Source organism: Nicotiana attenuata, unplaced genomic scaffold (assembly GCF_001879085.1).
Source record: "Nicotiana attenuata strain UT unplaced genomic scaffold, NIATTr2, whole genome shotgun sequence".
Taxonomy (NCBI): Eukaryota; Viridiplantae; Streptophyta; class Magnoliopsida; order Solanales; family Solanaceae; genus Nicotiana; species Nicotiana attenuata.
This window is the reverse complement of record NW_017671454.1, coordinates 227,610-239,659: the sequence shown is the minus strand read 5'-3', so window position 1 is coordinate 239,659 and position 12,050 is coordinate 227,610.

The following is a 12,050-nucleotide window of genomic DNA, read 5'->3' as shown; positions in this document are numbered from 1 at the left end:
GGAACTAAACCCGACCCACAAACAGAGGCTATCAAAGACCCAGATATCGTAGAAACCTGGAAGGCAACTATAGAGGATCTTGACCCCGTCCAAATGGACGACGCCGACAACATAAAAAAGGCTTACATAGGGCACAACCTCTCAGAGCCAGGTAAGTACCGTGAATTTTTAACTAACAACGCTGATTTATTTGCCTTCTCCCACTCAGATATGCCAGGAATCCCAAAGGACATCGCCACTCATAGACTGAATGTCGACCCACTCTATCCGCCGGTACGACAAATGAGAAGAAAGTCCAATGCTGCAATCAATGAGGCAGTCATTGAAGAAGTGGATAAATTACTCACTAACGGTTCCATCAGAGAATCAAAGTACCCCCAATGTGTCACCAACGTGGTCATGGTCAAAAAGAAGAACGGGAAATGGCGAATGTGTGTAGACTTCACCGATCTAAACAACATGCCCAAAGGATTCCTTCCCATTGCCCCATATCGACCAACTGATCGATGCGACAGCAGGGCATGAATTGATGAGCTTCTTGGACGCCTACTCCGATTATAATCAAATTCTGATGGCTGAAGAAGATCAGGAAAAGATGACTTTCATCACTTACCAAGGAACGTATTGCTATAAAGTGATGCCGTTCGGACTCAAGAATGCAGGGGCCACGTACCAGAGGCTAGTCACCAAGATGTTCAAAGATTAGCTCGGCAAGACCATGGAGGTCTATATCGATGACATGCTAGTAAAGTCGACAAAGAAGGAGGATCACATCGGCCACCTGAAAGAAGCCTTCAAAATATTAAGGCAGTACGGGATGAAGTTAAATCCGGAGAAGTGCGCCTTCGGCGTAACCTCAGGAAAATTCCTCGGCTTCCTCATATCACAAAGGAGAATCGAAGTCAACCCGGATCAAATCAAAGCCATCGATACAATACCAGAGGTGCTAACCAGCAAAAAACAGGTATAGAAGCTCACAGGGCGAATAGCCGCATTGTCGAGGTTCATTTCACGATCCTCGGACAGATGCCACAAATTCTTCAATGTGATGAGAAAAGACCACGGGTTGCAATGGAACGAAGAATGTGTCGACGCCCTGAGAAAGCTAAAAGCGTATCTGTCTTCGCCGCCACTACTCATCAAAGCGGAACCGGGTGAGTGTCTGCTTGTGTATTTAGCAGTTTTTAGGTCGTAGTAAGTGCAGTCCTGGTCCGCGAAAATAAAGGTACGCAATCTCCCATTTACTATATCAACAAAACTTTAATAGATGCCGAGACAAGGTACCCTCACCTTGAAAAGCTAGCTCTGGTACTAGTCGTAGCTTCACGCAAGCTTAGACCATATTTTCAATGTCACCCCATAAAAGTGGTAACAACATTCCCCCTGAGAGGTATCCTGCACAAACCCGAACTATCAGGTAGACTTGCCAAATGGGCCATAGAATTAAGCGAGCACGACATAACATACCAACCGTGAACTGCCATTAAGTCGCAAGTGCTCGCCGATTTCGTCGCTGATTTCAGCGCGGAGATATTGCCCGAGGCAGAACAAGAAGCACTTCGCGCTTCCTCACGTACCGACCTCTGGTTCCTCTACACCGATAGAGCCTCGAATGCCTCGGGATCGGGACTGGGACTCGTCTTCGAGGTCCCTTCAGGCGAAGTAATTCGCCAGTCCATACGATGCCTCGAGATGACTAACAACGAGGCCGAGTATGAGGCTGTGATTGCAGGTTTAAAGTTAGCCCTCAAGTACGGCACCCGACGACTCGTCCTCCACTGTGACTCTCAACTCGTTGTGAATCAAGTTACCGGGACTTTCCAAATCAAAGAGCAGAGGCTACAAAGGTACCAGTCGGAAATTCACAAACCGCTGCCAGAATTCGATGAATGCCGCCTCGACCAGATACCTAGGGCGCAGAATATTGAAGCAGTTGGCCTCGCCAAATTAGCTGCGGCCACCAGGAATATCGACAAAGAAAATATGGTCACCCTTCTTCACTCCACGATAGACCACGTCGAGGTACATTCTATAAACCTAACTTGGGACTGGCGTAACCGCTTTGTAGCCTACTTACAGGATGGATCGCTCCCGCAAGACAAAAAAGAAGCCAAAAAACTCCGCGTACAGGCAGCCCGATATAGCCTAGTAGAAATGAACATAATAATTGATTGCTAACGAAGTTGAAACCCTAAACCCTAAAACCCGTGCTCTCCCTTCTCTCTACTTTCTCTCTCTAGTCTTGGGCGATTTTCTTATGCTTGGCAGCCATGGCTGCTGCGAGCTCTCCCCATCCTTTGGCTGTGGGAGAGACAACTCAAAACAATCAACAAACAGCTCCTAATGTGAAGCCAAAAACATCCTACGCTGCCCAGATCACTACACAAAAATCTGCCGCAATTCCGAAAATTGAGTTGCGTCCAGTGATTATGGTTCATGGAGAACCTACTGTGGAATTTACTGTTGATGAAGTGAATTCATTCACCATTGAGGAGGGACTGCATCAAGCAGTGATTCTCAAATTTTCCTATGGAAAACCAGATATTCAAGATTTGCGGCAGATCATACCAAAACAATTTGACGTCAAAGGTTATTGCAACGTTGGACAGCTTGAGTATCGACATATATTGGTAAGGTTTAATCTTTTTGAAGATTTCGTTCAGGTTCTTTCAAGGTCCACAGGTTATGTTAAGTCGAAGGGTGATGAGTTCTTCTATAGATCATTCCCATGGACGATGGGATTTAATCCACGTGAAGAAACTTCAAGGGCAGTCGTTTGGATTTCAATGCCTGAACTTCCTGCAAATTTATTTGCAAAGAAATTGTTAATGTCAATAGCTGCAGCAGTAGGTAAGCCATTAGCTGTGGACAAATCGACGCAAGATCGAACGCGACCAAGTACGGCTAGGGTTAAGGTATTGTTAGACCTATTGGATAAGCATCCTAAGAAAGTTAGGATTCAGATTATTGATATAAAGTCAGGAAAAATCATTGAACATTATCAGGAGATTGTTTATGATAATCTTCCGAAATATTGTTCATGTTGCAAACATCAAGGACACGATGAAAGATCATGTCGTTGGAGAATTGAACAAAATAAGGAAGAGATTGTTGATAGGAAAGACAGTGAGGGCCTGGACATATTTGAAAAACTACAGGGTGATGCCAGGGATTTTCTTAATGAAAAGAGGACTGTGCAATTGCAGAATGCAGCAGGAAAACAAAAGGAACAGGTATTGCCAACAGAAGGAGGAAAATAAATTGTTAATATGGACAAGGATACTGTGGTGAATCGTGCAAGTGTTGTTCCTGCTAGTTATGTACAAAATCAGTCAGCTGGGAAGGTCAATGATAAGGATAAGGCAGGACAAAATCAAGAGGGAGGTGAAAAATTTGCTGATGGTGCAGTTGAAAGCTTACCAACAACTCAAGCTACTGCTTCAGCTGCTACAGATCGAGTTACTATCAATGCTCATAATGTGAATGAAACAGTAGAGAGAAGAGCTGGAGATCAGCATAATGCAGGTAAGGATAGGGTGGATGTTGGAGATATTTCAGGTGGCAAGGTTGATACTGGAGCTAACTCTCAAAATCCAGCTCCAGCTTGGCAGCAAAAAAGCCCAAGACAAACTGACAGAACAGTTGTTGCCCAAACTTCAAGGAATGAAAAAGCGGGGCATAAGAATACATTAATGGAAAATAATACTGGGAATGTAGTTGATGATGGTAAAAGAAGTGATATGGACAAAAAGGAAGGAGATTGGAATGTGGTAACAGCTAGGAAATCTCCTGCAAAGAAGGGGGTTTCACCAAAATCTCAGAATCCAGGTGGTCGACGTAATGACTTTAACAATGATTCCAGCTCAAATCCATTCCAAGTTCTTGCTGCTGCTGGGGATCCTGAAATTAATGCAAGTGGTTTAAATGACAGAGGGATTTCCAAACAACTTGTTCCAATGGCCAACAAAGATCGAGTAGAACAAGGCAGTAGCGATTTGGCAAAAAATTTGGGTGTTCGACGAAACAACTCAAAGAACAATTTGGGACCTGAAATGATTGGCATTCAAGCTCACAGTACAACTGCACCTACTTTGCATTTTTCAAATCCTCATGTAGAACAAATCATTAAAGACACCCAGAAGGAAATGATGATGAACTCTACCTTGGTGAAACAACCGTTGGTCACATTGAACACTTCCGTTTTTGATGTCCTTTCTCAATCTGTTAGTCGTTTGGGGAGTTTAAAGGTGAATTTGGACAACTAATTCTTTCAAGTGGAAATAAAAACGATATTATACAAGCCAATGTGAGGGACATGGATGTAAAATCCAAGTTGTGGGTTAATCAATGTGAGGAGGATGATGAAGAAGACTGGCTAGATGGCTGTGCTGGATACTTATCCAAAAATGATGATCAGGAAGTAGATCAGGAGAGTGCAGGTGAAGATCTTGAGCCAAAAACTGATGGGGCACCAGCTGCATCTCCTAAGAGCAAGTTGAACATCAATGCTCCAGTGTTTATACCCAAAAACTCACCCATTGCTGCCAATCGAAATACAGAAGATGGAAATTTAATCCATAGTGCAGCAACACCTTCCAAGCAAATAGTTCCAGTTGATGTTACAAGCAAAAATGCAGCAACACCAATATCTATTCTTCAGCAAAAGAAAGCTAATCCAAATACCTTAGATGCCAGTTCTGCTGATGATCGAAAAGCAGCAGCAACGTTAGAAGCTGGGCAGCAGCAAATCATCACAACCACTCCAGTAATTTCAGCAGAGGATCAAAAGTTATTGGATGCAATGGTAAGTACAAAACCTGGGAATTCTTTAAATGTTGTTACTGGCAGCACTGGTCGTGAGAGTAGGAGCAGAAACAAATTGAAAAATGTAGAACAACCATCACACAATGCAACATTGGCTAGAAGGCAGGAAGGAAACACTATGGTGACACAAGGTCTTGATCATGACATGCCAAATCCGGTAATTGTGGGTAGAGATACATATGAAGAAGGTGAGGAAGATGATATTATAAATCAATGCCGGGCAGAGGCAGCAAGAAAAGGTGATTTATCACCGATGCATAGTGGAAGAAGTAAGAAGACTCGTACAAGGGATAAAAGTTGGGACGGCAGGGTGACTGAAGATACAAATGTAAGGCGACTTCCAATGAGAGTTTCCAAACAAAGACAGGCCATCCAAACTACATCCACAAAGTCCAATCGTTCAAAGAAGAAAGCATGAAGTTGGAAGACATTTTAAAGAAGGTAGAGGATGAAGACAAACAGATACAAATTGAAGATTTCACAACATTAGGGAAGAGGGAACATTACTGTTATTTCTACATATTTTTATGCTACCATCACATTAGCATTGTTCTATGTAATATCATCATAGAGTATGTTATAAACTCTGTGATGATCGTAGAATATCTAGTTCTAGCTAGTTCATTCTACTTACATGCTTGTTAGTAGGTGAGGCTTTTTATTTTTTATTTGCCTCAATAGGATTAGTAAGGTAAGGTTTAGCCCAGTTTATGTTGCTCTAATCCTATGCCTTTGGAAAGATATCCAAATGGCTATGAGATTATATGCCCTCGTGAGACTTTGCCGGCAGCTACACCATGATTCCTCTACATGAGGCTGCCATATGGGCATTGTGAGGCGCAGAGGAGTGATTATATGGCCAAGGCATAGAGGCAACACTACTAGTGCTATTGTCCCCCTTATTTGTACTCTTCCTATGTGGTTCTTTTTCTTTTTTATTATTAATAAAACTAGCCCTAGGCACCTGCCTAGTGGATTTGCTTAAAAAAAANGTTATTGCAACGTTGGACAGCTTGAGTATCGACATATATTGGTAAGGTTTAATCTTTTTGAAGATTTCGTTCAGGTTCTTTCAAGGTCCACAGGTTATGTTAAGTCGAAGGGTGATGAGTTCTTCTTTAGAACTTTTCCATGGACAATGGGATTTAATCCATAAGAAGAAACATCACGAGCAGTAGTTTGGATCTCCATGCCTGATCTGCCTGCTAATTTTTTTGCAAAGATATCGTTGATGTCCAAAGCTTCAGCTGCGGGAAAACCATTAGCAGTAGATAAAGCAACACACGAGAGAACAAGACCTAGCACTGCTAGGGTTAAGGTGTTGTTACATCTTTTGGACAAGCACCCCAAGAGAGTTAAGATACAAATCGTGGATAGAATTTCAGGGAAAGTCGTTGAACACTATCAAGAGGTTGTTTATGACAATCTCCCTAAATATTGCACATGTTGTAAGCATCAAGGACATGATGAACGATCATGTCGATGGAAGACTGAACAAAACAAGGAAGATGTAGTTACAGCAGAGGCAAGTGAAAGGATGGACAGTATGGACAAATTGCAAGGTGATGCAAGGGACTATCTTAATGCAAAGAGAACTGGGCAATTGGAAATTGAAGTGACAAAAGAAAATTTAGTTGAGAAGCAGAGCTCACAAATTGAAGGTGGAAAACAAGCTGTTATTCAGAACAATGAAGATCGAGTTGCTGCAGGTATTTCTGTTTATAAAGGTCCACCTAAAATTTCACGAGATGTTCCTGCTAGAACTGCTTTAGCAAGGCTCTCCAATGTTGTGAATCCAATTGTCGAAGCCTACGACAAGCTTGCTGCTGTAGCAAAAATTATGTCAACAGGTTCAGGTTTAAATAGTGCTGCAGATTGTGCTAAGACAGCCGTGCAAAGTGGCAAGGATAAAGAGGGCGTTGCAGTTGGTTGTCAAACTACTGTGGGACAACTATACACAGGGAATGGAGTGTCTAATAATGGGGAACTTTCAGGTGCTAAGGATATCAATAATAAGGCTGAACTTAGTTTTGCTGGAGATGGGAATTTAAACCTCGCAAAGCTGAGCCAGGCACAGGTTGGGAAAGAAGCAGTAGGTAAGGTAACGGGAGGTCAAGATAATGCAGGAATGGGTATGTTAGATGTTGGACCTATGTCTGCAGGTGGTGAAGTTGGGATTGAGGCAAGTTTTCAAATTCCAGCTGAAGGTGAGCAGCAGAAAAGCCCAAGGCAAATCTCTGACAAAGCAGACGTATCCCAGACTTCAGGGAATGAAATAACTGGGCATAAGAGTTTGTTAATGGAAAATAATGCTGGGAATGTAATTGAGGATGATAGGAGATGTGATAAGCACGAAAAGGGAGAAGATTGGAATGTGGTAACTAGTAGAAAATCTCCTACGAAGAAAGGGGGTTCACCAAAAAGACAGAACCTGGGTGCTCGACCAAATGCCTCTAACATTGATACCAGTTCAAATGCCTTCGATGTTCTTGCAGCTGCTGGGGACATTGAAGCTGATTCAATTGGGTTAAATGGTAATGTGACAGCTAAACAAATTGTTCCAATAGCCAGTAATGAACGAGGAAGGAAAGACAGTACTGAATTAGCACCAGATTTGGGTGCTCGACTAAATGAGACAAAGAGTAAGAAGGGGAGTGAATTCATTGGTACCCAAGCTCACAGCTCCAATGCACCAATTTTGCAGTTTTCTAATCCTAATGTAGAACAAATAATCAAGGATGCTCAAAAGGAAATGATGCTGAATAATTTCATGATTAAGCAACCATTGGTCACCTTGAATACATCTGTATTTGAGGTTCCTTCGCAATCAAGGGAATCCTTTGGAGAGTTTGAAGGAGAAAGTGGGCAGCCTATGTTGTCAACAGGGAATAACAACGAGGTTATACAAGCAAACGTGAGGCTTATGGCTATTAAATCCAAACTGTGGCAAGATCAACGAGAGGAAGATGATGAGGAGGACTGGGGCGATGGTTTTGCAGGTTACTCAGCTGAAGAAGGTGACGAGGAGGTGGATCAGGAGAGTGCAGGTAAGGAGCTTGACTCTCTAGTTAAGCCAAAGTCTCATGGGAAAATTGCAGAAGTTCCCACGAGCAAATTAAACCTCCATGCTCCTGCATTTGTTCCCAGAATGTCTCCTAGTACTGCAATACCAATTGCACCAGCTGGAAGTTTGCCTCAAGATGTAGCAACATCTTCCAAGCAGCTTACTATAGGTGCTAACAGCAGTTCCCCAACTAGAAGTCCAAGTCAAGATGCAACAGCAGGTACAACGCAGACTGTTACAGCTACAAATCCTACAGGTGATCGAGCAAAATATGGGCAGCAGCAATTGGTGACCAGTAAACCAGCTATTTCAGAGGAGGAGAGAAAGCTTTTGGAAGCAATGGTAAGTTCCATACCTGTAAATCCTATTACATCTAGCACATGTCCTGTAGGTAAGAATAAGACCAAATTGCAACACATTGTACAACAACAAAGTAAGGCAATGGTGGCAACTGGAGAAGCTGCCTTGGTGTCACTTGATACGATCCAAAATGCCCCACAACCTGTGAATTTAGGGAGAGAATTTTTTGAACAAGGAGAAGAAGATGCAATGCTACAACAGTGTAGGGAAGAGGCAGCCAGAAAAGGTGACTTATCACCCATGCATAGCGAAAAAAGTAGGAAGTCTCGTACAAGAGATAAAAGTTGGGACGGCAGGGTAAATGAAGATGCAAACGTAAGGCGGCTTCCAATGAGAGACAAAAGCAGGTTACCCAAACTACATCTACAAAGTCCAATCGTTCAAAGAAAAAAGTTTGAATTTTGAAGACATTTTGAAAAGAGTGGTGGATGAAGACAAGCAGATACAAGTTGAAGATTTCACAACACTAGAGAAGAGAGAACACTACTGTTATTTCTACATATTTTTATTTTACCATCACATTAGTATATTCTATGTAATATCATCACAGAGTATGTTATAAACTCTGTGATGATCATAGAATATTTAGTTCTAGCTAGTTCTTTCTTTTTGCATGCTTGTTAGTAGGTGAGGCCTTTTATTTGCCTCAATAGGATTAGTAAGGTAAGGTTTAACCTAGCTTTTGTTGCACTGGTCCTATGACTTTGGAATAATATCCAAGTGGCCATGAGATTATATGCCCTCGTGAGACTTTGCCGGCAGCTACACCATGATTCCGCTACATGAGGCTGCCATATGGGCATTGTGAGGCGCAGAGGAGTGATTATATGGCCAAGGCATAGAGGCAACACTACTAGTGCTATTGTCCCCCTTATTTGTACTTTTTCCTATGTGGTTCTTTTTTCTTTTTTAGTTATTAATAAAACTAGCCCTTGGCTCCTGCCTAGTGGATCTGCAAAAAAAAAAAAAATATAGCCTAGTAAACCATGACCTCTACAAGAGAATGTTCGGTGGCCCCTAGCCAAATGTCTCGGACCACATCAAACAAAGCGAGTATTGGAAGAAGTACACGAAGGGCACTGAGGTGCCCACACGGGAAATTGCGCCCTCGTTCGATGTCTCATTCTCGCCGGTTATTACTGGCCTACCATGAAAAAAGAAGTCGCGAACTATGTCCGAAGGTGCGAGCAGTGTCAAAAGTATGCCCCTATGATACATCAAGCAGGAGAGCTCCTCCAATCCGTTACTTTGCCATGGCCATTCATGAAATGGGGAATGGATATAGTCGGCCCCCTCCCAGCAGGGCGAGGTAAGGTACGCTTCCTTTTGGTTCTAACTGACTACTTCTCTAATTGGGTGGAAGCAGGTGCATACACTCAGATACGTGAGCAGGAGGTCATCGCCTTTATATGGAAAAATATTATATGCCGTTTTGGTATCCCCAAGGAAATCAGCTGCGACAACGGACCTCAATTCGTCAGAAAAAGAACAACTGAGTTCTTCGAAAAGTGGCACATCAAACGGATACCCTCCACGCCATATCATCCTGCCGCCAATGGTCAAGCCGAGTCCTCCAACAAAGTAATACTGAACATATTGAAAAAGAAGCTCTAGGAAGCCAAAGGGCTATGGCCTGAACTACTACCTGAAGTATTATGGGCATACCGCACCATGCCAAAATCCAGCACGGGAGAAACGCCATACTCACTGGTCTACGGGACCGACGCAGTTATACCCGTTGAGGTCGGGGAGCCCAGCTTGAGATACTCTAACGAGAACGGAGTAGATAACGACGAAAGTAGGCTACAAGATTTGGATAAAATTGAAGAACGAAGAGACATGGCCCACATAAGAGTCGTAGCCCAGAAGCAACAAGTAGAAAGATACTACAACAAGAGAGCCAAGGTGCGCTCACTCAAAGTGGGCGACTACGTCCTCAAGGACAAAACACAGGCATCGAAGGATCCAAACGAAGGAAAGTTAGGAACAAACTGGGACGGACCGTATAAAATCATAGCAGCAGCAAACAAAGGAGCGTTCCAACTAGAAACAATGGAAGGAAAACTGCTCCAAAACAACTGGAACATCACCCACCTCAATTATTTCCACTTCTAAAAGGTGTCACTTAAGTCGTACTCTTTTTCCCTCACCCGGGTTTTGTCCCAATTGGGTTTTCCCGGGGAAGTTTTTAACGAGGCGGCAAGGGAGACGCCCTACGGGTCGACACGTTATTCATTACCTCAACCCGTCAGTATGATCTCCGGATCGAAGTAATGAAGGGACTACATACAGATAATCTAATCTCCATTGTATGAATGAAATCTAATCCCCATTGTATGAACGGAATCTAATCTCCATTGTATGTACGGAACTTAATCTCCATTGTATCTACAGAATTTAATCTCTATAGCACGTGCAGAACCAGATCTCCACTAATCGACAGGTGACGTCTTCGTATGGGAACACGGTCAAATCTGCAATAATCAGTTCGACCTCGTTCGAACTACGACGGGATACTACTTCGACGACAGTTCGAAGCAACATCCTAATGGCCAAGGCCATTGACAAAACATGAGTTCAACCTCGTTCGAACTACAATGGGATACTACTTTGACGACAGTTCGAAGCAACATCCCATTGGCCAAGGCCATCGGCAAAATATGAGTTCGACCTCGTTCGAACTACGACGGGATACTACTTCGACGACAGTTCGAAGCAACATCCCAATGGCCAAGGCCATCGACAAAACATGAGTTCGACCTCGTTCGAACTACGACGGGATACTACTTCGATAACAGTTTGAAGCAACATCCCAATGGCCAAGGCCATCGACAAAACATGACTTCGACCTCGTTCGAACTACAACGGGATACTACTTCGACGACAGTTCGAAGCAACATCCCAATGGCAAGGACATCGACAAAATATGAGTTCGACCTCGTTCGAACTACGACGGGATACTACTTCGACGACAGTTCGAAGCAACATCCCAGTGGCCAAGGCCATCGAGGAAATATCGGTTCGACCTTGTTCAAACCACGACGGGATTCTACTTCGACGAAAGTCGAAGCAACATCCCAATAGCCAAGGGCGTCAATATCATATGCAATAAGCAAAAGAAAAAACGACAAACAAACAAACCGACGAAAGTAAAATTTACATTGCAGCAAAATATCATTTACATTTGCCCTTACAGACAGGCCCTAGTACGGCCCATGCCAAAAAAATCCTAGGCAAAAGTGAAATACAAACCAAGACTACACATCATCCCCAGCGGGGTAAACATCTTCATACCACGAATCTGAAGCAAGGTGGTTCGCGTCATCAGCGTGCACCGCCTGAACCTCCGCCTCCGTAGCCCTGCCCTTGGCGTGAAAAGCCTTATACACATCAAGCCAAGCCTCCGCATGGACCCACAACTCATACAAGCGACAAGGCGAGCCCTGGTCAGCTGAGGCACGAGACATAGAAGGTTGAGAACGTCGATTTGCCTCCTCCGCCCTCAGCGAAGCGGTTTGTCCCTTCAATGTGGCCAACTCCGCCTCTAGCTCCCTAACACGCCCTTCGAGCCCTGCGACTTGACGACTAGAGGCTTCCCTCTCCCCAGTGAGTTCCGACCTAGAAATGCGGAGAGCATCCTCCAAAGATACCGACTCAGAAATAGTGGCTGCCAGCTTATCAGCACTGGCGCTAGCTCGCCCTTGAGCCCGTCAATCTCCGTTGCCTTAGCATTCAACTCGGCGGTCAAGTCGGCCACCTTCAACTGTAAGTCAGCATTCTCAGCCATTACCCCCTTGCTCAG